Raw genomic sequence first — 6,075 nt, forward strand, 5'->3', positions numbered from 1 at the left:
TGCAAAACAAAGTAAATAGGTCCTGAACCATCAGCAAGTTTTTTTTCTTCTATTTTCTATCTGCCCTATTTCAAAACCTGCCCCTGACCTATTTAACCGTACTGTGGTTACCATATACTCTGCAGTGGATTACGATAGATGCAGTACCGATTTTTGCCACAGGAGGACACCCCTGACACACCACTGAAACTAAAGGGACGTTGCAGTACAGCCTGAGCCAATGCATAATCAGTCCACATTTTCTCAAGGATTCTCCCCAGCCTTCTGGATAACAATCCATCTGTTTTCTAATATCCTGTAATTGGGCTAATTAATTACCTAATCTCGCAAAGTCAGAGACTCCTGTGTGCACTGGAAACAGATGCTATTAATTCCTTACTGAACAAGCTGGACGTTGAAAGCCACTCTTTGTCCCAGTAAATGCTGTTTGGATCACAGACAGGGCTTTGCAAATGATTTACCTGTGCGACCAATAACAAAAAGTATTGAGTAAAAGTAAATCATCTGTGTACCATTTTTGTATTTTCTTAGGCTGAAATCCAGAGTCATTTTTAAACAAAGTACAAAGAGAGCTCTGGTGAATATATAGTCACAACGATATTGAACGTGCTGTCTCTTTTTGTGTGTACATTTTGAGTGACATTGATAGAGCTCCCGTGATACAATGGTCACATATTTTTGGTCATGTATCGTAAAGTAAACATTCAAAAGGCTTTTGGTTCCAATTTACGGAAAGAGGTCAGCACAATCACAATCGAAGAGAATAAAAATCAACATCCTGTACAAGATGTAGAAGGGAAGGATGGAGATTTACCTTTTTTACATGTGTCCAGCTACCGTGGAGAGTCAGGATCATAGACCGCAGAAAACATATGGACAAAGTGACTGGGATGTCACCCATTGACTTTCCATGGGCTTGTGAAAAGCATTTTGTCACTACGGAAAGGGCAGTTTTTCGTGCCACCATGTTTGAGTCAGGCAGTTCGCAGTAGGGAAAGGCCCTTTAATGGTCTTGGTGTCCGGGCCAGGTCTGAGTGTGCAACGCTGCCCCCTGCTGAGGACAAAATGGAGGTGCAGTCCCCTCTCACCTGCTCCAGAGAGGAAGAGGCGGATCAAGAGGTCACACTTCAGGGCAGAACCTTTTTTAAATGGTAAATGGTTGGCATTTATATAGTGTCTTTTTCCAAAGCGCTGTACAATTGATGCTTCTCATTCACACCACACGATTGGTTACCATGCAAGGCACCAACCAGCTCGTCGTGGGCATTTCAGGGTTAGGTCAACATCAACACACCCAGGGTGGGATCGAACCGGCAATCCTCCAACTGCCAGACAACTTCTCTTCCCACCTGAGCCAATATCCCCAATTTTTTGACAGACAAAGGTACTCACAGAATGAATGGATCCAAAACAGTTCACTAAACGGGTCATTTCCATAAACATGAAATTATGCGTGCTTAGGTTGTCAGGACCCAGTACAATGGTGTGAATTTAATTGTTTTGACAATCCCACGGAAATCAGTTTTTTATCAGACTAGCGCCGATCAGATGTGAGCCACTCTGGACATAACATGATGTAATGTTTGTTGGCTAGAATAGATTAGGTAACCTAACATTAGCTAGTGAATACTACTTGTCGCTACTTTTACTGATGAAAAGCAGTACTGCGCATGCCTGCGCACTTCCCCTTGTGTGGGAAAAACCAATAGACAAAAAGGCAGCAGTTTGGTATCTTCCTATCCTTCCTTCCTAAACCTTTGCCTGTTCCCCCAGCACCACTGAAAAGGCATCACGGGCCAGCTGGAGGCCAGATGGCGGTCTGTTTGCCGTTCTTCCGCCGTCGGGCAGGGTGTATAAGCCGCGTCTATCCTGCCCTGGCGATTCAAACGCGCAGTGACACTCTGCTTCGCCAGCCTGGCCGCCCCGAACTCCCACGGGTTACCTAAACAGCGTTTACGCTCTAATCACTGCAGAACCGTATCCCATATCTCCCTGCTGCCCCAGGGGCCATTACCGTGGTAATGAGGGCTTTGATGGACAGCAGATAAACAAGCGACTTTGATGAGGGCTGCAGCCACCGCCGATGATCAGAGGGGCTTTGATCGACCGCGAAACCGCAGCCTCCGTGCCCCCCCCCCCCCCCCTGTTCTCCATCCCCCCCACCCCAACCGGTGTCCCCCCACCACCGGCTGCCGTGGAGACCTGAGGACCGGAACAGCAGAAACAAAACAGCAGCAAAAAAAACTCAATATTTGTCTTTCAGAGAAAACAGCTTGCTGTAGAGGCACGTGTAGGAACACCAGGTGGGGGGGTTGGTGGAACCCATGTGGGGAGCCCAAGTGGGGGGGAGGGGGGGGTCATAAACCAATAACAAACTGGCAGAGCCACATGAAGAGGAGCAGTGGTTTGGCACAGGAAGTGGCACACACACACACACACACACACACACAAACACACACACACACATACACACACACACACACACACACACACACACACACACACACACAAACACCCACATACACACTCACACACACACACACACACACAAACACACACATACACACAAACACATACATACACACACACAGACACACACACACACACACAAACACATACACACAAACACTCACATACACACACACACACACACAAACACATACATACACACACACACACACACACACAGACACAGACATACACAGACACACACGCACACACACACACAGATACACATACACAGACACATGCACACACACATACACACACAGACACGTACACGTACACATACACACACATAAAGACATACACACACCTTGACACACACACATACACACACATACACGCACAGACACACACACACACACCAGGGCTGGCCACACCAGACCCCGGTCCCCCCGGCAGCTGGACCTGGAGCCCTGGCCTGATGGGGCCTCTCGTGGAGCAACAGAGAGGAAGAAAGAAAGAAAAAAAGTGAGGGAGGAAGAATGAAAGGGAGATGTGTTTGGTATTAAAGAAAAACAAAAGTAAAGCTTGTGACACACATTTCAGATAGTACAGTACCCACCATTAGACCTGACTAAGATAATCAGGGACTGTCTGTATGAAGTTTTTCTTTAATACCACCCCATCCATTTCTCTATTCCTTTATTTCTCTTTCTCTATTTTTTTCTTTATCTCTATTTTTCCTTCCTTCCTTCTTTCAACTTCTTTTGGTATTTCTTTCTTTCGTTCTCTCTTCATCTTCATCTCCTACTTCTACTCCTACACTTATCACAGGCCCCTCTGCTCAGCACCTGCACTAATTAGGATGTGAGTATGTTTTTGATGGGGGTGGTATTAAAGAAACCATAAAAAAGTAAGCGACTGAAATAAGCCTTACAGCCCCCCTGGCATATTGCACGCACACACACTGGAACACACGCAAGCACAAGGAAGCAATGAAATCCTCAATCTTAAAACCTTCAAGATTGATGTCACATGTGTTTACGGGGGGAACAAAGGGGCTGATGGGATATTAAATTAACACACGCCGGCTTATCAGAGACAAGCTAATGGCTCAACAGATGATGTTGATATTGGACCAGAGGCTTTTTTGAACACATCCACTGGCTTTAAATAGGCCAGTTGATCTTTCATTTTCAAAGAAAAGCATGGGCCTGGGTTGTTTGAAGTGGTTCTTTGGCTTCCCCAAGATCTGTTCAAGTAGTTTTGATGAAAATGCTCTCTAATCATTTTATCCCAAATAAAAAGCTACATGCATTATTAATTTCCATGAAAGTGATAAAGGAAAACAAGCAGCCAGAATGGGGATGTGGTTATTGGCCTCTTATGTAATCTGCACATGAAAATCCCTGTTCCAGAATGTTCCTGCACTCTGAGAACTGAAGTGACAGTGGAGGAACATGTTTGTTCGTCAAGGATCAAATCTCCCAAATGTACCCTGAAAGTACAATAATGTTCACAGTATCACGGTAATTAATACACTTTCCCCAGCAACAAGCATGTGTACCTTTTTAGCCACCTTTTTAGCATTTATAGGGTGTGGGCTTTGTGAGAGGGAACTCACTGGTGACCATTTCAGCCAAATTCAGTCCAAAGGTAACGTATAGCTCTCTCTCCTCCTCATACCCCCCGGTGACCCAAGCCTCTGGCCCTGTACCAGCTGAGTGCCCCCCGGCCGACCTGAATCAACAGCTGTTCCTGCGGAGCAGTAATCTAATACTGGATAGGTGGGGACAGTCCCAGTAAGGGAGGGGCTGGGGAATGGGGGGGGGGGGGGTGGTACATGCCACCTGTAATGCTACTCCTGTGCAGCTGTGGGAATGTTGGGAAGAAGGCCATAGCCTGAACCCAGACCTGCTAAACAATAATAAAATAAGATAAATTGATTTTTAAAAATGAATACATGAAACTCACAGAACTTCTGATCCATGCCGTATGTCCCTGCTGATAGCAGATCTGATGAGGCGATTTTGTCATTACTGTACGCAGGATGTCCACTACTGATCCCAGACCAGCTAACAGCTGATATCACCGACATCATCAATACTTCTGATGACGTCCACCGCTGACCCCAGATCAGTGAGGAGAATGCCTGACCGCTTTACCCAGGATGGCTGTTATGTGGGTTGCCTTAAGCTCAGGAGGTAGAGCGGTCAACAGAAAATGTTCAGGTTCAATCACTGGCCTTCCGGGTAAGTGTCAAAGTATACTTGAGCGAGATGCCTAGCCCCTAATTTCAACCAATGATCAGGTTGGTGCCTTGCGGAGGTGCCTTTTGATGTGTATGAGTGTGTGTGAATGAGTGTTATAATTTTAAAGCGCTTTATGAATGCAGTCCATTTACCATTTACTATTCAGACTAGATCCAGTTTATAACATGCATGACTGTCGTATCCAGAACTGCTGATAATGTCCCTGCTATATCCCAGACATCACATTCCATTACTGGTATTTATCTGACGCTTTTATCCAAAGATACTTACAGTTGATTGCCAATCCCCCCGGAGCAGTGTGGGGTCAAGCCCCTCAGCCCCTAGGCCCGTCCAGGGGACTTCCCCGTGACTGGATGAGCCCTGAGGCAGACAGTCACATTTGATTTCCACAACGTTTCCACGCGAGTGTGAAATCTCGCCGTCGGCAATGATGTTTGGAATTGACGACATATTTAATTTGTCAGCAGTCATCACCGGGGAACCCCCCTCCCCCCCCCCCGCCCTTTCCTTAGAGAGAGCGTGCAAAAATAGATAACCTCGTTATGTTTCCCGGGGGAAATTTGTTTTCGTAACACACAGGAGTCGCCTAGTAATCCTACACAATATGCGATATCAAAGGCTTTCATAAAGCAGACGCACGGCGATAATGTAATGAGGGCTGAATCTGAATTGTTCCGGAGTGAAAACAACATGAGGACCCTAGCAGTTTAATGATCTCAATATACAGCACGCTCTCAGAAATGAAGGTATGAAAATCGCCCAAAAAAGTACAAATGTTTGTCTCTGGGGCGGTAGCCTATAGGTACATAAAACTGTACCCCTAGCCAGCAATTTATCATTAATTTGTGCCTGTTTTGCTTACAAAACATACTCAATTGTACCCTAAGAGAAAATTACTTTACTTTCAGGGTACATTTGTCCCTTTATTTCTGAGTGTAGACTGGATTTTAGGATATTAAATGAGCAGGGTCTTAACTAACACAGGTACTGCCAGACTTTCCTTATATCTGGGCAACCAATCCACTGACCAGCTCAAAAAATAAACAAAACATACAGCATTTTTATTCTAAGTCAGTGTTCTAGAATTCTATTGATTTCCAGTAGTGATTGTTTCATCAGCTTGAGAATGTTAAGTAGTGAGTGCATCAGCATTAGAATCTTCAGTTGAGAACATTCTAATCATATACTGTATTTGTGATCTCACACCTTCAATGGTTAAGTAGGGTATTAATTAGCTAATTTTGTTCAGGCTTGCTGCCTGGAATTCTGAGTAAAACCTGCAATGCCACATGTCACCAGTGGATGGAGCCAACGATGAACCAGGTACCTTCCCTCCACTAGCATTCCCCTGGTATTG

This window comes from Conger conger, chromosome 7 (assembly GCF_963514075.1).
Source record: "Conger conger chromosome 7, fConCon1.1, whole genome shotgun sequence".
NCBI classification, from domain to species: Eukaryota; Metazoa; Chordata; class Actinopteri; order Anguilliformes; family Congridae; genus Conger; species Conger conger.